General features: G+C 38.3%; 1 protein-coding gene across 3 annotated transcripts in view; it reads left to right on the plus strand.

The window, feature by feature from the left end:
- SMYD3 (SET and MYND domain containing 3) overlaps nucleotides 1–25,202 on the plus strand; it is a 387,008-nt gene that overhangs the window by 176,354 nt on the left and 185,452 nt on the right. The window contains exon 1 of one of the 3 annotated variants that reach the window (XM_054063819.1): nucleotides 14,928–15,041. The exons of the other annotated variants lie outside the window; for them this stretch is intronic. The gene's annotated coding sequence lies outside the window, so the exon portion shown is untranslated. Of the gene's footprint in view, nucleotides 1–14,927; nucleotides 15,042–25,202 lie in introns of those variants that run through there. 3 annotated transcript variants of the gene reach the window in all.

Raw genomic sequence — 25,202 nt, forward strand, 5'->3', positions numbered from 1 at the left:
TTAGGTGTGTCTATCCAGGGCAAAAACTAGTTTTATTATGTGACATAATGTAACCTGTCCTTTTATCATTAGTTAAGCTAAATCAGAAAAGTGTGTGTCTTCCATTCTGCTTAAGAGGCACAAGATTTTGAAAATACTTTACATTGCTTGCAATGTAAGAGACAGCTAACAGCCTGTGGATCTTGCTGAAAGAGGTGTTTGTACCTCCACTCCCACCACAGCCTTATATACACCAGCAGTGCTGGCGTGGAAGGACCTTTCTTGTTGCTCTTGTGAAGGAGAAGATGATGCCTTTCACCCATTCTACTAGGATCTTTAAAATACTCAGTTGGCAATTCCTATTATAGTTGCTTGTTTGGACCAGGCAAATTGCCGAATAAAAGGTTTGTAAATTATCTGCTTTATATTTGTGCTGTCCTCAATGGACTGAAATTTGCTTTGGGGAAAAGCTAAGGACCAAGTAATAACATTTTCTTTTTTAAAGCACTGCCAGAAACTTAATTTCAGAGAGCTTTTTATTATTAAATTTCCCAGCCTTCCTTTCAAGCACTTTATTAGGAACACGGCTCATTTATCTAGGAGGGGGAGGAAAGCATTGGAGAAGGGGGAGATGAAGGTGAAAAGCAAGCTCATTAATTCATATTGTGATCTAACTGTAGTGTTCATGTTGGCAACAATTTCGGTTTTCTAATGTGCAGTCATTCTGAAAGACACTTTTAGCACAAAAACCTTAAAGATATGGGGATATTTTTTCTCTTAAACTTTTTTTAGAGCTTATTTATATTGTAATTTGTAAGGCTTTTGGAATTTTTAAGACGTTCTCCTAAAGCAAGTGAAAAAGACCTTTGCTGCTTTATCACAGGGAACAGGAGCAATCAAACCTTTGCTTGTTTTAATTACAAACTAGATGCAGTTCTAAGCACTGGGCTTGAGCCTGATGCTGTTAGAAAAGTGAAGGGAAGTCTAGATAATAGATATAGTGTCAGGGGGAATTGATCCTGCTTGTGGGTTGGGTTCTGCAAATGTCTTCTTGTTCATTTACATTCAAGACTTAGCAGATAGCATCTAATGTTTAAGAAGGGACCATTTGTTTTTCAGCCTGCAAAATAAAGTTGTCCTGGTAAGGTGTAACAGAAGAGGTCAGTGGCTGCTATAGCAACTTATGTAATAAATGCATAAATTTTCTTGATGGAAGGCAGAAATGCTGTGAGCCCACTTAAAGAATACTTAGGTGTGGGGACAATCCAAAGTCTAGTTTTGTCAGTAACACCTGAGGGAGCTGACTGGAAACTGGATTTTCCATTCCCCAGGAGAGCTGGACATTAGAGCTTTCTAATTTGAGGCAGTTTGGCAAAATTAGCATTCTATGATAGTCTGGTTTAGGAGCATAGAAACAATCCGATTTAGTATTGTCTGAAGAAATGAGAACACTCTTGTTTTTTCTATTTAAATGTTTAACAAACCTGATCTGATTAAATAAGGTTTTCAACAGCAAACAGCTCTCTCTCAAAATGCCTTTGCTATCTGATTATCGAGGGACTAAGGACACATTACTCTGAGGGAACACCTTCATTTTCTGCCCATTTTATTTAACTGATTTTCTGCTTATTCTACTGACTGTCCAAGCTGGAGCTCTGAGCTGTTGCCTGTCCTTTTCCAGCAGCTGTTTCTGTAAGTGTATTTCCACTTCCCTTAGCACCATTGATGAGATGTTTCTGGTGTCCTGAAATCACTTTCAGGCATGGGCAGAGCTCTGAGAAGCTGTGTATGATTATGGAACTTGAGGTCAGGAATGCTTTTCTCTTCTGCTCTAATTTTTCTTAACTTGCTTTAACTCTTTCCTCAAAAAACTTGCTGCTGCCTTATTTATACAATTTGTTAAGCCTCCTTTTCTTGTCACTGATTTTGTCTTTCACAAGGTTGAGTTTTTTGAACAGCCTGATTTGTATTTTACATGTTTTTTTTCTCTCTATGAACCATAATCCTTCGGCAGTCATTGGGTGCAAGGCAAAGGACAGGCTTGCTCTTCAACAAATGATCTTGTTTAATAGGAAGGGATGTTTCTGCAATGGCATCTTGGTGGAGGGAGCAGTGCAAGTGCTGTATTTCTTCCAGGTGGCGCATTGCATTATTTGTAGTCTGGGGAATTGTATCAGACAGCACAGATTTAAAGGAATATACCATACTGTTCCAGAAATTACAAAGATAATAACTCAACTGCGAGAAGGCAGGTGGAGCAAGGCAGAATGGGTACATCCTACTTTTCTCTGTGGCAGAGAGCTTGTGTGGGACACAGCAGGAGACTAGCTGTCAGGCGTACCTTCAGGTGTTTGAGGTGTGCACCGTTACAGTGTTGGTGTGAACAGCAAAAAAGCTTTTGGCACTTTTGCAAGACATGGAAAGCAAAAAAACTTACCAGTGCTATTCAGAAATGAAAAAAAAAAAAAACAAACAAAAAACAAACCAAAACAAATTTGGTGGATGTTTGCTGCAGAGAAGCACAGAGAAATGTGTTGGATAGCAATCTGGTGCTAATATGTAGCATACAGGTAGTAGATGTCCTGCTTTAAATCCAGTCCTGTTTCATCAAGTTTACTCTGTTCACCTTTCTTTGGACTTTTCAAACCCCAGTAAGATGGTGGAACTCTGGTGGGGAGGCAATTCCAGAACTTTGCTGCTAGGCATGCCTTTTATTTTCTTTAAAAATTTATACCTGTGTGTCTTATAGTTTAAAGCCCCCTTTGGACTGCTTAGTTTGCGCGGCGTAGGACCAGACAGGAATACTGTCCTTCCTGTCCTGATCTTACTGGGGTAAAAGATGAGGTTGTTTAGTCCTGTTGCATCAAAATGTTATCTTGATAATTTTGAAGCCTGGTTTTGGGTCTGTTCTGGTTGGAAGGACTCTTTCTGGAACATGGTTACCATTGTACATGGTATTTCAAAGGAGGAGCTCTCAAAAGGGCCTTAACCATGGGAATGAATCTTTGGCTCTTCTGAGGATATATCACCTGATACGTTTACTCTTTTCATGGCTAATGTGCAGAGATCCCATATTCTACAAATATACTTCCTATGTAGCTCCTCCAGCTGACAACCTTGTAGCAGAAACTCTTGTTATTAATTCCAAAGCTTCTGACCTTGCACACTGCTATTCAATTTCATCCTGTTTCCATTACCCCTCCAGATAATATAGCTCTTGCTATGTAAGCCCCCAATCCTTCTTCTATTGACAAAGCCTCCAGACCTTTAGGTCTCAGGAAATTTATTTGTTTGCTTTTATGTTTTTGTGCCGATGTCATTAGTACTAGTATTAACTGAGATTGGTCCCAGCACCAGTCTTCGAGGGGTTTCATTATTAACCTGCCTGAGGTTTAATGGTTTCCCTCCTGCTGTAGGCCATATGCTCCTTTGAAAGGCTGTAGCTGGGAAGCAGAGAGGAAGCCTTCCATGGCCCCTGTGCCCCCCTTTCAGTGGATGCCTTTGGGGCGCAGGGCAGGCTGCCCTTTCCCCAAGCACCACCGAGGAAGCCTGTTGAGGAGAGGCTGGTGGAGCAGAGCTGACAAGCGCACACAATGAGCACTGCCTCTGGCAGCCAGAGCACTGCCAGTAGGGGCAGAGAGGCACAGCCAAGCTTTTGGGATGGCAGACAGAGATATATGAAAGTGCATCAAGAAAGTCCTTGTAGAATTTGCTTTGATGCAGGAAATGAGCAGGTATTGCTCAGCCAAGAGCCCATCAGCAGGTAAGGGCACGGAGACTGAAGGAGAAAGTTATTTGCGGTCTCCCTTGCTTTCACACTTTCGTCCAGCAGAAGCGAGGATGTGTATTTCTACTGTTTATATTGTTTACTGCTCTACCTGGCATACAAATAAAACTGACTTTTGGAGATGTTGCAGTGCTTGCTTTAGGCATTAGATCTTGGCACTTCCTCCTAAAACCTTGTGTTGATTTGAGGTCAGCTACAATTATAAAAGAATTAAACAATTAAAAGACAAACAAGAAAGCTGAGAAGTAGTCTCCCTTTCACCAGGCAGTACAATGGTAAGACCTTGTATCAAATTTGACTAAAGGTATTTTAACAACACAGCACCTACATAGCCTTGCAGTGCCAAATGTGCTAGTTTATTGGGCTGGATTTGTTAATTTATTGATGATACCACACATTTTGTCTTTTGGAAGAAATGAATTGCTCAGGATAACAATATCCACAGACAACATTGATTTCTGACTTAGTTTCAATGATCAGAAATTATGTAAAGAGACAATATGCTAAACACCACCTTTCTTGGACAATAATTTTTATGATTAAAGTATATTTTCTTTTGTCACAACAGTCATGAACATGTAAAAGTCGAGGCAACACACTGATGCCTGCGCTGATACTTAATCGCTTTGCACTTTCACAGCCTTGTAAAAACATTAATGAACCAATGTAAACAGTCATTTTCATAATGTGGCTTAATATAATAAGGCATTGTGAACCTTGCTTCCTGTCTGTGTGCTCAAGGGATCATAATTTGTACCCTTTTGCATGTGCAATGAAGGCTATACCCATCATCTACCCTTTCCCATCCAACCTTTTACTTGTGCAGTTCCCACCAAAAGGAGGAGCAGCTTTGATTTCAGACAGGGCTGCAAAGAGCTCGGGCCATAACTTGCCTGGCTCTCCTCCAACTTTCTAGAATGGTGCCAGTTTGCTCCAGGCTTCCTCTGTGCTCTATCATTGCAAATTCCACCTCCCCTTTTTTTTTTTTTATTTAGAGGTGTCGGTTTCCCAACATCTGGAACTACCACTGGCAAGGATAAAAGCCCACCTGCACCTCAAAAGTACATGGCTGCTACATTGCCTTAAACACTTGTGAGCAGAAAACCACTGCCTGTCTTATTCTTATTTTAATTTTAAAATGCTAATTATCCTTTTGCTTCAAGTTAAAAGTAAGTAAATCTATTTTGGCAGCATGATTTCAAGTAGCTGTATTTCAGGTATTAATAAGTTTGCACTCTCAGGACCTGCAAGAGCCAGGAGCAAGTAAAATTAACAGACAAGTCAAGTAAAGTACTGAAGGGCTCAACTGAATTTAGGATTACAGCAGAAAGCATAATATGAGTGCCAGGTCTCCCAGCTGTTGAAAATGTACTTGGAGAGAGCTGAGAGGAGAAGATATTGGCAGATCTTTTGTCTCCTACCAGCCACTGCTGACTGGGATTTCCACAACACCAATTATAAGCTGAAGTAATCTTTATTGGGGATATCTCTCTATGATATCCACCTGCGCACAGAAAATGGCCTTTGTAGCCAAATTTGCCACAGCCTGTGAAACCAGAGGATTTATTGACTCCATAGCAATTGACTCCATAGCACTCCTTTGCCTTTAGGGGTGGTTAGCTTCTTGGCCTGAAAGGTTAAGGTGGAAGGTGTGTCTGAATGTTAATTTTGTTATGCTGTTGGTGGACAACAGACTTCCACAAGGGCTAAAATGTGATAAATTTATCAGAAATAACTCGAGCCTCTATCTTGCAGTTTTTTGTTGAGAGACATGCTCCTGACAGCTGATAGAGTTAAGTTTGCAGCTTAAAGGTATAGAACCTCAGTGCTTCTGAAGAGCAAACAGGAGTTGAATAATTTATGTAATTCGGTGCAGATATCTGGCTTTCATCATTCATCATTGCTCAGCAAGCACCTGTGTTCATACATTGCATCATAAACATTGCAAAATGAGTATGTCATTCTATGTTCCTTGAGTATGACTCTGATTCACAGCACACAGTGACATGCACAATGGCCATACTGTATTCCTTATAAGCGTATATTGGAGAATGATGGTTAAAGCCCATTATTCTTGTTTATGAGAGATTTCTTTATTTAATAGCCTTTGTGCCAGCAGGGTATTGTGCTCTTTTAGACTGGACTTGAGCATGCCAGACCCTCCCTGTAATGCTACTTAAATTAAATGATTGACTGGACTGTAGGTCTGTAATCTGTTTTATCTTCCAACTGTGAAAGCATATACTTTAAGGAGTCTTATTCATGCTGATAGCTACAGTGATGAACTCAAGAGCTCAATATAGGGCTGGACTAGAATTCCATAGGTCAGAGGTGCAAAACCTGTAGAAAAACCTGAATAATTCTTGTCTTGCTTGGGAAGAAAGATGAAAGACTCCACATCTACATCGATGAATAACTAGCTCTAAAACACACCTTAAGAAGTTGACTAAAAGCCTAAAGCAAATAAAAAACATAGCTTTGTTGTCACTGTTGGGAGAGACAAGGGCAAAATGAAATAACCACATCGGTTTAAATCTTGCAAAATAAATGAAAAGAGTACCTTATGTATAATGATGACATTAGGTTCAGTCAAAGAAACTGGCTGATCAAGTCACTAGATTAAAAAACACTAAAATAATTTAGGTTGAATGGAACCTCCTCAGGGTCCTCTAGTACAAAGCGGGTCTAATTAGATCAGGCTGCTCAGGGCTATATACAGTCAAGTTTGAATACCTCCAAGGAGGTAGATCTACAACTACTCTTGGCAACCCATTTCAGTATTTGGCCACCCTGTTGAAAAAAAAAAAAATCCTTATATCTAATTTTCTACCTTCCATCTTGTGATGATTGCATGTTATCCTACTGCTGTGTGACTCCATGAAGAGTCTGACTCCAGCTTCTCTGTATCCTCCAGTCAGGTAGGTCAGAAAAAGAAACAAGATCAACCTGAGTTGCAGTGGCTGAGATTTGATGAAAAGAACTATTTGTGGAGTAGGAGTCATCAGCTCTGGTGATTTCCGCTAGTATGGAAATGACTGACCAGTATAAACTTTTGTGTTCTGCTTGGTCTTAACATGAACCACCAACACCAAACACTAGTGAGGTACTGCCAACAAAAAAAAACAAATGCACTTTGGAAATTTTTCAGGTCAGGAATTTCCACGAATGTTTTTTAAATGTAGCTCAAGTCCTGTTAGAGAGAGATGAAATCAAGATGCATTTATACCTCCAAAATGGTGGTATAAAGCAGGGTTATGAAAATGATTGATTATGGGGAATAGGGAGGAGTAAGAAAGATTGATTTGTTCAGAGGAGTTCAATGAAGACTTTGAAATGCATCTTGCTGCTCTCTGTAAGTTCATTGGCACTAACAGATGAAAATGGGAAGGGATAGATGAGGACTTAATTAGAAAAAGATTTTAAACATGAAAACAGTGAGGCCTTGGAGCAGCCTTTGAAAGAGCAGTTGTAAAAACTTTGACATGGTGGGGTCTGTGGGTGTTGACTTTGCTGAATATGCCATTTATTTTTTTTCAGGGTAGACTTTGTGTTCGGGAGTCATTTACCTGGCATTTCAGTATACGTGGCAGCATTTTGGTTGTTCTTGTCATGCCCCATCCTGAGCACATAGATGAGCAGTGTGTGTGCGCGGTTCACTTGGCAGATCCCTGGTGCTCCCCAGTGCCTGCACCTCGTGTGCATGTGATAAGACTTGACACAACATGGAAGGTGAGGTTTACGGTGTGTGTGTGCAAATCCTCAGTGCAGTGCAGCTACAGTTGGCCAAGGGCTTTGTCACTGTGTCAGCCAGCTGGGCATGAACTTTGCATGTCCAAGAAAAAAATATGACAGCACGTGGGAAGAAACATTTGTGAAAGAGATTGACTGATGTGTACTTAATGTGTACCCTGGGTCCCTGTGCTTTTGGACCCAGGTCTTTCTTATCCTTGAGTAGTCACAGTATTATATCTCGACAAAACAAAATAACCATTGTCTTAGAATATTGACTGATTTTTTTTTCCGTTGTATGTTTATTTAGCATAATCATATACCCAAGCAATTTAAGCTGAATCACAAAACCGAAAGCTGAGCTAGTGCTTGTTAATCCAGTTAAGAGTTTTGTTTTGGGCAGCCTGGTTCTGAAGCAAACTAAATTAAAGTGAATTCCATCTGAGATCCAGTTCTATTATTTGCGATTCTAAAGTAATGATTTGAAGTTCTCAGTTGTTAACAGCATTTCTGTATTTTATATCTAATTTTAAAACTGTTACGTATTTTGTCACCATAAATGGGATAGAGCAATGTGAGGGCATTAATGAAGCAGAAAAATATTCCAGTGTAAAATAACAGGTTAGCGTAAGCTGTGTTGGGGGTAACAATCAGAGGGCTTAGGCAGAATACAAAAATACCAATAAAAAACAATAACCCTGCCCCAAAAATACCAATTAAAAACCCAAATGAGAGGCAGTGAGTGACATAGGAGTTCAAATTAAGGAAAAGCATGGAAATATTAAAGGATATTTAAGAGTTGGTTTTTCTTTTTTTTGAACAGGGAAATATTAAGGAAGTTATCAATAGAATAGTTTCTTCTCTAGTATTTAAAAATCAGACGTATATGATAGGAAATAACAGCAGTGGTGAGAAATGGAAGGAACAATGGTTTGGAAAGACATATGCTGCTTAAAAAGAAACAGAAACTGCCTGCTCAAAAAGGGAATGTCTGACAGATAATCAACCAATGTTTGTATCAAGGTCAGTCACTGGCTGCTGTGTCTCTAGTTTTTAGATAGAGAAATCTTTGAACTGGATTGATCCATAGGAGTATTTATACTGAATTAATGGAACTGCATACTGGGTTGTATGAGCTCCCGTTGTTTTGGTTTAGATAAGGTTTTACCTAGCAAAGCTCAGCGTTATTGTATTTTGTGTCACTGGAAGTTATTATTTACGTGCAAAGATAAAAATAAAGGCATATCTGCTGCATTTCAAATGTCACCTTTTAGCACAAGCGTAGACTTTCAACCCTGCTGGCCCCTGAGCTTCTGCAAGTATTTATTGGGATGAATTTTTTTATCCAAAGCATAGGCTGGATAAATCCATACAAATTTGCTAGCTTCTAGAACAAAACTTTCATCATTTTCTTGTAATATAACTGTGCATATGATCCCAGCTATTATTGTAGCTGTTTCTAAGTAGTTTTTGTACTGTTAACATGAAGAGATGTGTGATGTTTGGAGAAATGAGTGTTTTTGAAAATGAAATCTTGAGCTGTTGCGTGGCCATACTGCGAAAAGCTGAAAGCAAGGTGATCAGCTGTGCTGCAGCTTTCATGTACCTGCTTTCATCTCGACACTGATGACTTTCAGCGTGAAGGAAGAGAACTTGTTCATAGGGAAGAGATGCAGATTTCCTAAAGCTAATCAACTGAGTTTGTATATTTGGAAATAATTGTTGCAATACCCATGAGAATTTACCCAGATTAAGTCAGACCTGTAGCGGAAATCATGGTATTAAAGATCTATCGGCAAGAGGAATTTCCCTGTCCAGGCTCTGTTCTGAGATTGAACTCAAAATCTAGTCTTTGGTCCAGCAAAACGTAGTTCGTGATCTGTTTGAGTAAGAATTCTAGGATTTTGCCCCATAACTTTAAGAGATGTAAGGATTTTCAGAAAAGAACTGCATTATTACGGGAGGTGTTCAGGTGTAACGAGAGTACACTGAGATCTGAATTCAATTTACAATTTTTTTTTTTATTTTTAATAGTATTGATCAGAAAAGTTATTAGGCTTGATACGGGCCTTATTACCCGTTACCAGTACATGGATAACTGGTGCTATTTGCAGTTTATGGATGAAGAGAATGACATGGTTGTTGGTCTTTGATAATAAATAAATTTCTGACTCACACTGAAAAACTAACTTAATAAATGCAAGCTCATTGATGTGTATTTTTAGGGACCACTTAAATCCCGATTTTTTAAATTATTATTTGTGGAAAATTACATTTAAGGGAGAGTAACAGAACTAAATTAAATATTTTTGAATGCAATGAAATAAGCTGGAAAATTGACCTATTTGAGCACCAAAAACTTGATCCAAATCTGTTTAAAAATCGGCAAAAGTTAGATTTGAGTATGCTTTTGATTAGGCCACAATGTGTAACGTGTTTGATGTTAGATGCATCTTAAATATCTTTGAAAGCTGGAACACTATGTTTAGGAAGTGGACAGAAGTAAACTTTTTAGGCAGTAAATTTTATTAGTGTGTATTACATTATTATTTAGCATATAGGGGAGGTTTCTGTGAAGCAGAAATATGATATCCTATCAGAGAAATAACATATACACGTTACAAAAATATATGCTAAAATAGAATTTAACAATAAAGTATTTATATTTTTGTCTAAAGGAATACATCCCTCTTCCTGGGCACAGGTGGGAGAAACCAGCTCATGGGATCTCTTCTGGACTCAAAGGAGGGCATTAGTTTTAATAAGAGATTTTTTTAGTAAGCTTAAATATTGCAGATTTCTATTGGGATTACAGTAGAATACAGTGGGAATTTTGAAGTAGAGTTACCAGGATGCTCCTTACCCTTTATAGGAAGAGCTTTTCTGCAGGTATATATTATTGTGCAGACAGAAACCTCTCTTTTCCTTTTTACCTCAGTGGAAGTTGACATTGTTAATGTGATTAAAATGTGTATATGAAGACCTGGAAGCTGGAGACCCTCCTTAGTGAGTTTAGAAATCTCTAGCAGTGTGGGCTTGCCATGCTCACTCAAAATGTAGGGAAACACTCTCATTTCTTGCAGGTGACGAATTATAGCCTGTTGACTGAAAGCACATCCTTGCATCTTGTAGGTTCATTCAGCTGTGTCGGATGTTTCTATGACAAGCTGGCCATTCAAGCTGGCTTCAAAATGTAAACCAAGAACACCTACAGTCTCTGTGTTGTTTTCCCTCTTCTAAACCTGGTAAAAATATAACTTTTTCATGAGGTTGGCAAAGGCTTTGCAACAGCTCTCTATAAATAATTTAAAGTATTATATTTCTGATTCCTGGAGGGAAACGTGTGTGGTAGGATTCAAGTCAGTCATTTAAGTGATCCTCAGGGCACGGCATCAGATTGTGCTGTTATTGCCTTATTATTGTCATTGTATGAACACTGTTGCTTAAATGGAGTTCTTGGATGAAGAATTTCTTGAAGACAAATCCTGCTTGAAGGAGCACTTGTGCAGTGTGCAGGAGGGAAACACAGGATATGAGGTGCTATGAAAATGCAGATCTGAGAAGGCTGTGAAGGCAAATCAAGTCTAGTTGGTTGCCTGTGCTGAGGAGCAGATGCAGAACTGACAGTCAGCTTTCTGTTGGAGAAGATACGCAAGATTTTAAGAGTCTTGTTTTTTCCTTCAAGCGGTGAACCTTGGGGCAGAATTATTTACAGATAGTATGTACGTAATGGTCCACATTACAGTTATTTCCAGAGTTCACTCTAATTGGAGAAGCTTTTCCTAGCAGCTTTTCTTTCCCTCCAACGGGTTTGCAAGTTCAAATTATTAATTTCCCAAAGACTCAGCAGTGCTCATCAATCTGTGTGACGAGGACTGCAGACCTGTGTGTCTGTGCCACCCAGAGCCTTTATTGTCACTTACTGGCACTTTTCTGGGCTTCCCCAGGGGTGGACTCATGCAGGAGTGGGCACGTGTGTCATGTTGTTCTCGGGGAGCCATTGCTCTCTGCGAGACCTCAGGAAGCTGTTTGGCCAGGTTTGGTGCTAAAGGCAGAGTTTGTCCCAGAGCAGCAAAGCTGAACTCCTCAGGGCACATTTCTATTTCTCATGGTAAAATGTATTTCTGAATACTAATTACCATTTACAACTATTTTAATGTCTGAGGGATTTAGCTTGAGGGGGGCAAAAAGAATGATGATAGTAGTTTCAAAGAAGTACAAAGGCCACATTTTTTAGCAAAGCATTTGGTTTGCTTTACATTAAACATGCCCTCAAGTTCCATATTTATTTTTAATATATTACTCCTACAGCTTCTCTTTCTCCACAGTGGTTTTTTCCTTGCTTAATAACATCCACACAGCTTTCCTTGTCCCAAACAGAGCTGTAAATCTTAAATTGGCATCATCCTTTCCCCAGCCCCCAGTCCTTAGATTCCTTCAAGATCTTGTCAGTGCAATCCAAGTATAATTCATATGATCCAAGTATTTTAAAATATATAGTTTGTTTGATAGTACCCAGTCTATCACAGTGGTCAAAATTGGTTTTGGCATGGATGGAGATAATTATAGTGTGTCACAATGTTGTGAATAGTGTGTTGCATTAATCTCTTTACATCACCAGGGGAATTCTAGGTCTGAAAACTGTTGGGCTTACAGTCACATGTCTAAAGACTGTTGTTCTATACTTTTCTCACGATTGATTAACAAGCTTGGCTTAAAAGAACATACCTATGAGCCTTTTCTGGTTTAATTTAGACTACACATGAGACCTGTTTCAAATTTTAAGCTGAGATGAAATGCATTTAACAATAATCCTGGCATAATCAATGTCATCAGGGGGAATGTCTTGCTGTTTTTAAGGCTGCACTGCTGATTCTGTCTTCATCCCCACAATTTTTATTTATTTATTTTACTTCTCAAAATATACCTCTTATTTTTGACATTTTTTTGGTTGAAATTTACTTTCAAGATTTAAAATAGAATAAAAATGACACCATTGCCATACTGGATTGTAATAGATGATATTTCTAAACCATGTTCTGTTCCACTTACCAGTCTTCTCTATTATGTAAACTGCCAGTACCTCAATATGAATGCAGGATGGGTTTATTTTAGGTTTTTTTTAGGATTTGGACGTTGTGTACATGTTGTTAAAATGTGAGTTTAGAACTTTTGTGGTCTGTATATAATTCAAAATTTTTGTGGTATCTTCATATACATTTTATGATTTAAAGAGTTAACAGCACAGTATTTGTTATAACAGTGCCAAAGATGTTGCATGCCGAAGAGTATTCATACAGATATTTGTGAACTTAGGGTTTAGGTGGACAACATGTTAACTCCATTAACCTCAATATTTTGTGTCTCCAAGTACTAAATAACAGTGTCTGCTGTAAAACATTTGGTGTCTGACTGTAGTACATATTTAGAACTGTTCAATTAAAAGATCGCACAAATGAAAGATGGGTAATCCCTTTATTTGGTCCTTGTTTGATATTTCTATTTCAAAGAACACTAAAATCAAGGATTTACCTATTTTTATGAAAATGCACCCCTAATAGAGGAAGATGGACTAGATGACACCCAGAGACTCCTTCCAACCAGCATTTGTATCCTTGTTAGATAACAACAGAACTGTTAATGACTTAGAGCCTTGCAAATTTGTCACCTTTGATAGAAACAAAGATAGTAACAGATGCTACGTTTGTAGTTTTCAGAAGAAAAAGGGTTTTCAAAGAAAACTGAGGCCAAGATGTGGAAATGTGGGACGCAGTAATGAGAATACTTTTATCCAACTTTCAGTGACCTTGTACATCACCTTAGTGGAGTTTGCTATAAGTCGTGTAATTCCGTATAATGTAAGCAATACTGGTTTATGATTCTTGTGAAGTTAGTCCAGAAGATGAACATGCTAGAGACTGTACCTTGTAAAGTGCCTGTATTCCATGTTACAGAGGCTCATCTTAGATGAAATAGGAGCAATTCTGAGAGTCAGAGCAAAAAGGTCTTTGCACGAGTCCTTTGTCTCAGCAGTCTCACCATCACCTTGGGGACAATGAGTTTCAAGTCATAAGCTATTTTTGCTAAGACTAAGCTTTCCATAGACCGTCACTGTATTTGACGTGGAGTTTGTAATTTATATTTCTTTTTTACTAAATCTGTTGTTCACTCCATTCTTCCATCTAACTCTGGTATTTAAAATAGGATTGATTAACCACCAAGCCACCTAAATTATATTTACTCCCCTGTGCAGTTTGTTGTGCTGTTAAGTAACTATCTGCTTGTTTTATTTTGCAGGTAAGTAGCACTAGCACCTGCTAGTCAACAATTTACAGTAAGTATATTTTGTACTTAGCAACAAACTAAGTTAAGTTAAGCTAATGTTTTGTTCTTAAAAGGGAATATAGTAACTAGGAAGTTAGTAGTAAAATAAAATTTGTTTCAGTTGCTAGTCTGCGCCCAGAATCCTCGCAGATATTATAGGTTTACAAAGCTTTTTCTCCTCAAAGTATTTTTAATCTTTTGTGGGAAGAAATACATATAAATACTCAAGGCAGTATTTCAAGGAAGTTGGGTAACCAGTTTTTACTTTAAACAAGATAAATGAGGCTTTTTTTACTCTCAACTCCTTTCAGATATGCCAATCTTGAGAGCTGTAATTAAATGAAAGTCTCACATGCAAATGCAGTAAAAAAACCTTGAAGTCATTTTAATATTTTTTGCTACAGGGTATTTCTTACCCTTCTGCTTATTCTGTCTTTGACTATTATTGTAGAAATTGTCTTTGACTATTATTATAGAAAATACTATTATTGCTTAGTTCTTATATATCTAGTTTAATTAATAGATGACAATGTGCTTCCTTCATCCTTACTGTTCAGATGGGAAAAGAGTATGGCGAAGAGACCATACTCACAGAATATAGTGGAGATGTGTCCTGAATCACCAGCAGGGCTCTTACAGGGCTCAGCTTCCTCAGTGGGAGCACAGGTGTTCGAACATAAATCCAGCTTTTATAACATACATCACTCCTCCCATTAGTTTAAAGTCTTAATATAGTACTTACCAAGCAAATTTTAAAATCTGATTATCCATTTTTAGCTTTTTTTATTTCCTAGCCTCTCCAGAGGCAGCTAATATACTGTGAAAAGCGTTACAGCTTTTCACTGCAGTGTTTGAAATTTAATGAGTGTACATGGTATGTTTTTTCTTATGGTAAGACTGATAGACTCTTGGCACTTGACGCAGATGCTGTTTGAACATTTGATCCTTTTAGAAAGTCACTGTGTTTCTCCTCCTCGTAGTTTTGACTTTGTAGGAGATTTACTGTTAGTGCTATTTTGCTAGACTGCATATAATTCTTACCCTTTCTTTTTTGTTCTTTTTTTTTCACATTTTCTCCTTTCTTCTTTTTATAGGTGCTATTTTTTTGTCCTAGAGCATTTTTATTTTGAATTCATATTGTTCTCTTCAACTGATCACGCAACTCAGTCATCTTTTGTCATGAAGGATTTTCTTTCATCTTTACCAAACCTTCACAACAGCTGTAAGTTTATGATCTAGTCTATGTTTATTTTAAAGTCTAGTCCTTCAAATGTGTTTGTTATCCCAGTGCTTTAATTAGCTGGTTTTCTTTGACTGTATTTTCTCATTTTCTGTGGCATCTTCTCCAGAGGTTTCCGTTACTTGTTCTGCCTGCTTTCTGTCATTTTTTATAAAGTGTTTTGCCAGGGGATTATTACTCTATGTCAACTACCATTTTCTTCCCAAAGATTGTCCTAATACATATTTGTGCATGCACATGCAAAAATGAGGTAGATGTGAAGTTGTATTTAAGCACAGGCTGACAGAGAGATAAGATGTGTCTGCTAAATTTGTCTAAAATCAAATCTGGACATGGAGTTACATGTTCTTTGCAGACATCAGCTCTGAATTCCTTCTGCCCTTTAAAACACGGTTATCACCTTGCATCCTCATTTTATCTGCTGTGGGCTAAGCTGATTGCATCGCTGTGTTTCCATAATTTAATTTTTTGACAGCGGCTTACAGGGCTAGTGTGGCCAAATAGGGATGAATGGATTGCTTTTCATGTTTTTTTTGTTTGTTTGGTTGTTTTTTTTTATCTCTGTTCAGGGGTAGAGAGGTAGCTCTTGGACTTAGAGCTTTTCCTGGCAGAGACTTAGCTGATGGTCAGTCTGCAGGGAAGGGTTTCAAGAAGTGATATCCTAGCTCTAGTTCCTCATGTTAGGCATGGAGCTAGGAAAATCGTGGTCCTTCCTCTGACCAGCAGAGTTAGGAAAGCCTAACCCTGATGCTAGTTGACTTGTACGTATGGGGGGTTTTGTATACTTTTTAGATGATATACTTTCAGTATGTTTTCGTAACATTGAATATACTTCATAGTGTATTTTTCCACCTTCCAGCAGAATCAGAGTATATCATATATGCAGGTCATACTGCAAAGCAAAATCTTTGCATATTATAGTCTCAGAAATTTCAGTACTCAGTTCTGCATATTGTTTCTGAGGCAATGTTTTCAGAAAGGTTGTAGAAATATGGAGACTTAATGGTTCAATTCAAATTCTTTTCCATGAATATGCTGGAAATAGTAGCACGGGAGATTTTTTTCAGTGCCATAAATAGACAAAAATATAGGATAAAATAGTATTCTTATTATCCTTATTATAAAATTACTCTTATTATCTTATCATTATAATATTATTCTTATTATCCTTATTAAAAATATCCATTGTGCCTCGATAATTACGATGAATTTTATGCTTAAGGTAAGGACTGAAATGTATTACAAGTATATGTATGAAAAATATGATGCATCTCTTCAAAACCATATCGCTTATTCTTGAAGTGCTGAATACATTTTGTGCAATTTTTCCAACAGACTGGTCATTTAGGCTGAGATAAAATTAATGTTTTAAAATTTTCTTGTATGTAACAAGTTTATTATATCCTGAACTATTTTTATTGTTACTGCTGCAAATGATCTCAGCCAAGCCTATGCTTACATGCATGAAAGTACTTAGGAAAATGACGAGTACATCTATGTAGTTCATGAAAGTATTTCTAGGGGTATTTTTTTTTACTTTTACCCGGGAGTTTCTGTGATGAAGAAGTTGAAAATAAATTAATTCTTCAAAGAAATTAGTGAAGATTTATCATCTCTAAAAGTGTTTTTTACCTGCTGGTATGGATGAACCTATTGATTAAAGACAGCCTTAACAAAAAGATCAGCCTCTATTGTTGACTGTGGTTTGGGATGGGCACAGCTATGCACCTTCCCCAGACAGTCTTCCTGACTCTGTGACAGTGCAGAAAAGGAAAGTCTGTCCCCAATCCCACTGGCAGCAAGAAGGAGCCTTTTGCACTAACACTGCATTCACTATTTATCTTTTGTCTTGGGTACTTGTTTTGTTGCTGTACTCTTTATTCTGAAACGATATAAATTCTTGTCAGAAATTTGAGTTTACGTTTTCCCAGGAGATTCATTAGATTTATAACAAGATGTGTAAAAATACGGAACATCAGTGGAAATAATGTTCTTGTTTCCTTTGTCTCAGTAGTTGTACAATACCTCTCTTTTTACAGGCAGTCAAGATTAGATACCTTGTTTGCTTTAGATGACAGAGATTTACTCTCATATAGCACCAAAAACCAAAAGCAGGTTGTGTCAATAGAAATAATTACACTGGATCTAGTGCACCCCATTCCATGTCTTATCTAAGTAAAGCAGCTTGATTATGTATTTATTAAAATAATAAAATACCCATTCATCTCTGTGTGACTCCATTTTAATGTGCAACTGTCACATTCACTATTTTATAACTTTTTCATTCCTGTAGTTTAATGAGTGAAGGAAAGAATAAAAACAGTGGCTGCTTGAGATATGTATGTGACTTTCTGTTCTCAGTGAGTTGCCCTGATACCTTTATGTTTTGTGTTACTTCTGAAAAGTTTTACCTAGCTGCCTTGTTGGAATATGTAAGGTGAAAATTCAGGTGTTATCTTGGAAGTGTGAAAGGTGTGCCCTCACTTTCACCAGGCTTTCTAAAAAGCTTGGGAAAGGGATGAGAGCAACAGGGGTATTTTATATAGCAAAAGGACAACACTAATTTCTTCCACCCCAAAATTTTTACTTTCATATCAGAGGATAACCATTTGGGTGTTTGTTCTTGTAAAAAATTGAAGGGATTGATTTAAGATTTTGTAGTTTGGTAGTTGTTGAAATGTAAGAGGTAACTGACGTTAATTTGGTTGTTTCCTACTGTTTCCTTTAGCATTTTTTAAAACAAACCCCATCTCAACTGGTGTAAATGTTTAAACTTGTTTCTAGGAGATGTGTGTGGATTGGTTTCTTGAGAATGGATGGATCTCGATCTGATATTGTTTCAAGTTCCCAGTTGCCAGGTTGGAGGAGTGTACAGCATTTATGGAACAGCACAAGTGGCAATTTCTCTGTGCTGTTTTGTCAGTGTGCTTCAGGAGGAAGATCTGATGGACCACATGTGGGTTATGAGAAGATATCCCTCTTCTTGTGACTTTCATCCTTCTTTCATCCGTCCTGTCTGCAGGCCATTTTGACAATGCTGCAAATTAATGCTCTACTTAGGTGGTGACGTTGAGATGAGTACTTGTCTAGAGGCTGGCTTGATACTGCCAATGAGCAGTCAGGTCCTGCTAAATCGTGGTGGTGATCAAAACGGTTTGTTGGGCCCAATTCATACTAATAGTTTATGGAGGAATTTATGTTCCCTATTATATTTTTTTGAAGGTTTTGGTTTTTTCTTGGTGCTTTGTAACACTTTCAAAATATCAACTGTTTTGCTAACTTGACTTTGAAGTCAAAATGTGAAGTTACAAAGTAGAAACAACTTATGTGATATCTGTGCACCACTTAGAGCAAGGGGGCTGGCTGGACCCTGGTGCTACTGGTACTCACATCCTCTCATCTGCATCTGGAGAGCCTTGTAATGTGTGCAAGAGCAGGACCTTGTCCTTCAGCCTGGCAGCACAGACTGGCTTTGAGTTAGGATGCTGGTATTCCTGGTATTTTGGCTGTGCCTGTGATCCCATGCCTTGTACTCCAGGTCTGTGAGTATCTAATATGTGCAATTTGGTGTACTTATTGCAAATGAAAGCCACAGGATCTCGGGAAGAGGGGATAAGCCAGTTGCAGTGGAGGTGCACCTGCTGAGATGGTAAGCTGTGATTAAACTAAGGCTAATAATAATTTAGTGTTTTGTTGAAGGGGACAATTCAGCATATATATGCTGAGAGTCCTGGTGGTGGGTGTTAGTCACTGGTTTTGTAGCTACAATAAAAATGCAAATCTTATTCCTGTGATGGCCTTCCATGTGGTTATTACTGAGAGAAAATCATTTGTCAAAACTTAATGGACTACAGAAAAATGGACTGTCTCAACAAGTGCATCTAAATTCATGTTTTAATGCAGATCAGGAGTGCTCTTCTGAAGTAAATTTCCCAGTCAGTCTCCTTCAGTTGGTTTTGGTTGAGCAGCAGTCCTTAAGTGCATGAATTTGAAGCCTTTTTTGATAATAATAAACTGGAAGATGCATACTTGGGGTTTTGAATGCACTCCAGGTGGAAGTGAGCTTCAGGTCTAGGCACCCAAGCAAAGCAAGCCTGGAGTTTAAGCAAACAGAAAAATCTGAAATACCTAAGTAGGGGTGATAGTTCCTCAGCAGTAAATATTGCTCTATGGACCTGTTCCTGAATGTCTGTAATACCTACTAGCATTCACCTAGACAGTGGCACCGCGTGCCTTTTGGGTGCTTGCTTCCTCATGGGGTTAAAACATCTCTATATATACAGTGTCCACTTTTAGACTTTATAGTAACACAGTTCCTGCTTAAAATCTTATGCTTTTTGTAGTGCTTAGCACTGGTGAAATATGTGTGTCATTTTGCAGGTTGAGATGGCAAGTTATGAGAAGATATCCCTCTTTTTGTGACTTTCATCTGTTAGTAAGTGAGAAATGGCAAAGCTGAGAATTATGAAATGGGTGCTGCATTCATACATATTTATCATTTCCTCCTTTGAAAAATTCTGTTCTTGATTGTGTCTAAAAAAAAATGAGTCAGGACTCTTGCTTTAATATTAGAGATGCATGAGCCACTTCCTGCAGTTGCAGAGTGAATGCTGTGTATGGAATATACTGGAGAGCCCTTTACTGACGTGCTGTGCTTTTTCCACATATCCTAAAGAATGAGTCCAAAGCAAAAACAACTCTTTTGCGTCAATGGCTGACAAATAAACCTTTGCCACCTTTTTCTCACAGATAGTCATTGATCTCCTGAAGAATCAGGTTGGCTAGTTCTATTGGGTCGTTGTTGCTGTGTCTTAGTCATCTGAATACTTTGGAGAATGAAATAAGGCTGCTGCGGGTATTAACACTATCCTGTTCCAGCTTCAGCAGCTTTCCACGTACCAGCTGAGCATGTCAAAGTAACAACATAATGATTCGGCTCATGAAATTTCTGAATGAAGTTCAGTGTTAGTGAAAGGCTGAGGGAAGATGTCATGAAGTTGCTAGTGTGAGAAGTCTAAGCTAATGTGGCGGTGTTAGGGAGGCTGCTGGGGAGTGAGAGGGAAAAATGGCTGAAAAAACAAGGATAAAAAGCACAGTAGATGAGTGCACTGTGAAAAAATACTCAGTGCTGTGTGACATAGGATGGATTCTGCCCGGCGCTGCTCACCCAACCTCTGGGAGCTGTCGCCAGCCTGGTGGCCTCCTCAGCTGGCATAGTACCTGATCTGAGATGGGGAGGAGGAGGACTGGAGTGGACTCTTCCATCTTCCAGAGGTTGCCGGTGTCTCCACGTGTGACTGAACGTTATGTGCTGTCATGAAAAGTTGGTTTGTAATCTAACTCTCTGCTTTGAACAGTTTATATGAGTTACCGTGATGTCCAGATTTTGTTGAGTGGCAATATTGTCAGTAAGTTGTCCTTCATAATTTTGCAAGCATTATAAGTTCAATTTATGTTCTTTGACAGTGCTTATTATCTAATTTATTTTAAATGGCTTGTGTCAGTTCAATAAAAACTGGTTCTGATTTAAAAAAAGCATTTTCACAGGTGCTTTACTACATTTGTATTCAAGAGGCATGTGCTCCTTTTGAATGCATTTGATCTAATCATACGAATGCATCATACAGATGTGCAGTTACTTTCAGAAGCAGATGTTTCCACCCACATACTGATGGATTTCTGTAAAGTGGAGACTTCTGTCAGAGAAATACATTGTCACTCTCAAATTCTTTGGTCTTGTAGTTCTCTTCTGTCTTCCCTGAGCTTTAAATTTTGTTCCAAAATGTGCAAATGACTTCCAAGTGGGGGGAGAGGTGATGAAACGCCTCCAGAAAGCCTTTGTAACTTTACGTTGGGAACATGATCCAAGGATTTCCTTCTGTCAAAGCTGCTGGAAGCTAGATAGCATGTGTGTCGCTTGCCAGAGAAGCCTCAGGCTTTAGTCCACTGTATTCCTGGTAGACTGTAGACTCAGACTGTATTCTTGGCTTGGTAGTGGGATGTACATTAGTTATCAGATCCACTTTCAGACCTTCAGAGTTCTCTGAACTTCAGTGAGAAGTCGGACTGTGTTAGGATGGTTGTGTGAAGGGTGAAGGAAGGATGTAGGGAAACCAGCTTTATAGGATCTCCTGGTAGACACGCCAGCCCCCTTTTTTTTCAGTCTGGGTGTCCATTTTCATGGTCTTGTTCCTGAGCTGCATTCTCCCTCATGTCCAGTAGATGGTAATGATGTGTTAAAAATGATGCTTTATCCCTTTTTTGATCGGAGGAAATACTGGATCCACAATCATGATGTGCCAGGTTCCCAAGGATTATGTAACACTGAGTAATTTTTCCTTATTTTGGTTGTTTATTTTGTTTCTTTTTTAAAAACATTTCTTTTCATTTCATGTAAGTTAACAAGATGCTGTGATAGCAAGGACTTGTTCTGTGTTGCTCACTCATAATATTCTGGCTTAGATTTCGTTAAATACTTTAACAGATGTCGCTGATTCTGCATTATCTGTAGAACCTTTATGAAATACTGTGATAAATGCAGACAGGATGCATGATTTAAAAGCCTCTTCCAGACCTGAAGTTTTATGAATCTCCCTTCTATGGTATATAGAAAAGATAACTTGTACTTCCTACGTTACAAAGGAAGAAAGGGTTTTTTTAAAAAAATAAAACTTTCAAATGCATTTCTCCTGCCTCTACAACCTTAGGGTCGATTGCTTTGGTAACTGGAATAAGCATTTTAATTTTGTTTAATAACTTGCTCAGGACAAATACTATCTGTTTATGTGGCACATCTACTGCCTTACTGGGATCACAAACAAGCTGCTATTGAGAAGGACTTCTAAAATCTATTTTCAGTGTATGTATCCAAAAATACCTGAATTTTGGAAATGCTAGGGTTTTCTATATACTAAACTATGTGAAAGCTGGACTACATTTGCCAAGGCTTGTCTATAAAACATAGTTTCCATTCTTTAGACAGGCTAACCAGTGAAAACATAAAATGAAAATAGACCTAATAAATCGATAAACAATTAGTATTTAATATGGTGAGAGCAGTTTTTAAAGATGTAAGTATTCTTCCCTGGCATTTCTGTCCATCTATTTGTTTATGCTTTTCTATGCATTCTATCAGCATAATGCCTAAGCAGCTAATTTAACAGAAAATCAGCATTAGGAGTTTGCTGTATTGTGGTACATGACTTAGTGAGCATGCAAAAGATATTTACAAAGACACCTGTATGTATGGACTGTTATAAAGATAAGTATTTTTGACTCCACTGACTGGATTTTTTTTCAAGGCTGTTGAAGTTGCTTTTTGTAATGCAGCTCTTTTAAAGCTATTCTCAAAGAAGGTCCAGTCACCATTAATTCCTGTGTAAATTAAGCATAATCACTCAGAGAAGAGACCCGTTATTTACTGAGTTTAAAGCTCATTATACAATTTTGTAGGGGGAAAATTACCATGCCTGTAAATTAGCTGCATTTCCTAAGGAAATGAGATGGCAATTTTTTTTTTTTACCTCCTTTGATAGGAATAAGAATTACAGTGGCACTGGAAAGTAAAATCATGCTATTTCTATTGGCAGTTTTCCCAGTTCCAGGAGAAATTATAAATGTGAACACATTTTGATTCAGATTCATCTCAACATGTAACAATAGCATCTTTTGTCACGGTGTTTTTTCAGGTCCTCTTTTCCACCTCTTTTATTAGAGCCTAAAGCTAGCTCCACCGGCTTTACTCATGGCTTATGATGACAAAAATTCTCTGGGGGCATGTGACTTTCTCCAGCAATAAAGCATCATTACACTACTAATTCTCGAGGACACACTATTTCATGTGAGAATCATGTTTGCAGGGATGAAAGAGTAGAACTCACCGTGTTAAGTTTTCACAAAAATGAGGCTTGTATGCTCTCATCAGGCTCACAAAGGCAAGTGTATTTACCATAGGTGTCTGTGCTTGTCTAGTTTTATCTGGACATACAGTTGTAGATGGCAGCAAATAGGTGGCATTTGCTTTGGCTGCAGCTGCCAGCAACAGGATTGCTAAAAGACAAAGAAATTGGTTTTGAGCAGGCTCTCCTGTTTCTGACCAACAACACCTTCATGTGCACATTAACAAGACAAGCTGGTGTATATAGCTCTGCAAAGCTTACACAACTGTCTGAATAAACCAGGTACCATGACTGACCTTCAGCAGCTAAAAGCAGAGATCCGTGGGCCTGCTGTAAAAATGAAAATAATTTTAAGAATGCTGAAATAATTGCCTTTTCTGGAAATTGTTTACATTTTATAATATGGATATTAATCATATGTACTCATGCAGTGTGGTTGTGATTCTCTCATTTGGGAAAGGTATAAATACATTTAGGGGCATATGGATTGGTGTCCTCAAAGTTTCTGTTTTTCTGTTCCTGCTCTGGTTAGTTTTCATCTGTATGTAATCAAGGTTTGCAAATGGTTTGGTTTTGGAAAATAGCAGTAAGACAGACCATAAAGGACTATTCAGAAAGTCAACAGTGTGCGGGTGCCTTTCTTCATTCTTTCAGACAGTAACTGTGTTTGTTCTACAGTAATGGCAAGATGCAATGTTACTTGAGGTCTTTTGGAGTGTATTTAAATTAGTGAAAGATGATTTTTTTTTTTTTTGTTATATTTGATCAGTATGAAACTTCAGTGTGAATGATACTGCTTCAACAGTCAGGAGCCGGTATGAGATTCTGCCTTTGGTTTTTGGTCAGGCTGCTGCAAAAGGTCATTAACGCTGGTTTCAAATGTGGTCATGGTCCAGCATAAAAAAGCAAAGCTTTTTCTCAAATATCAATTCCACTGATTTCTGTGCAGAGTCCCATTTAAAACGTAGGGCTGTCTGTACTTGTCAAATCAGGGTGAAAAATTGTGTTTCTATTTTGGATTGTATCAGAATTTAGCTTCCTGAAGTTAGTGTCTGTAGGTCTGAATTTTCAGTACTTTTGTGTATGTACAATACCACTGATTTTCAGTGCTTAATGGTAGATGCTCAGCACTTCTTGAAGGAGTTGTATTTCTGCTTAGCATTTTCAGCATCTGAATATGGACCCCTGGGGCAGCCACAGTACTAAAATTCATTCTCTTTGGAAATGTGGTGAAAATAAAATAACATTAATTTTATAAGGCAAGGATTTCTGAAAAAAAAAAAAAAGACTGAAATATTAGATTTTTTATGGTTGGATTCCATACTTCATGTATTTTATTGTATTTTATTTTTTTTTTAAATTTTTTAGTTAAAAAGAGAAGTAAGGTTTGTTGTTGCACAGAGCAACAGTTGACATTAACAAAGCTACAGGATGGAGGGAAGGAACAAGAAAAATAAATGAATTTGTGGTGAAGGGCGAATTACTCCATCTTTACTCTGATAATTATAGAGAAAAAATTAATAGTTGCCATGAAGTATTTTAAATATGAGACTGTTATTAAGTTCTTTGAGAGTGTAATTAATCACTTGCAGCCACATATGTTCTTTGTGTAGTGGTGCACAGTACTAGCATTTCATTAAAAAACAGTTCAACGGTAATGGGTCACTCAGGCTGTCATTTTTACTGGAAAAGTTTGAGAAGCTGAACATGTACTGCTTCAAGTCTTGCCTGCTGTGCCAGCTCGCTGAATTAGGTAGGAGGGAGTCATGCAAGCTGAGCGCCCGAGGGCTGCATTTCCCACACACAGACACTCACACCTCACCTCCAGTCTGGGTTCAAACACAGTTGTGAGCCCTGGGAGCGTAGGGCAGCGTGCTTGCAAACATGCAACACGGTGGCAGATGGACTGGGTGCCAGCAGGCGCCTTGGCGAAGCTCTCCCAGGCTCCTTCATGCTCCTGCTGGGATCCTAACCTTCCCTTTTGGCAGCATGAGATGACGGTGTCCCCGACCTGTGCCATTGCTGCTGGACCATCTGCACATGGCATGCTGTGTGCCCACTGACACCACTGTAATCTTCATGTGTCAGTGCATGATCTATTTGTGGTTTTCATTTGCTAGTGGATGTGCTGGTGGTCCTGTGGTCACAGGGACATGGGAACGCCACCAGCAGAGCCGTTTGGGAAGGTTTACTTGTTCTTGTTGTGTAGCTGGATGCCAAATTAGATGAAGTCTTTATGCCAGAA

Source organism: Cuculus canorus, chromosome 3, assembly GCF_017976375.1.
Source record: "Cuculus canorus isolate bCucCan1 chromosome 3, bCucCan1.pri, whole genome shotgun sequence".
NCBI classification, from domain to species: Eukaryota; Metazoa; Chordata; class Aves; order Cuculiformes; family Cuculidae; genus Cuculus; species Cuculus canorus.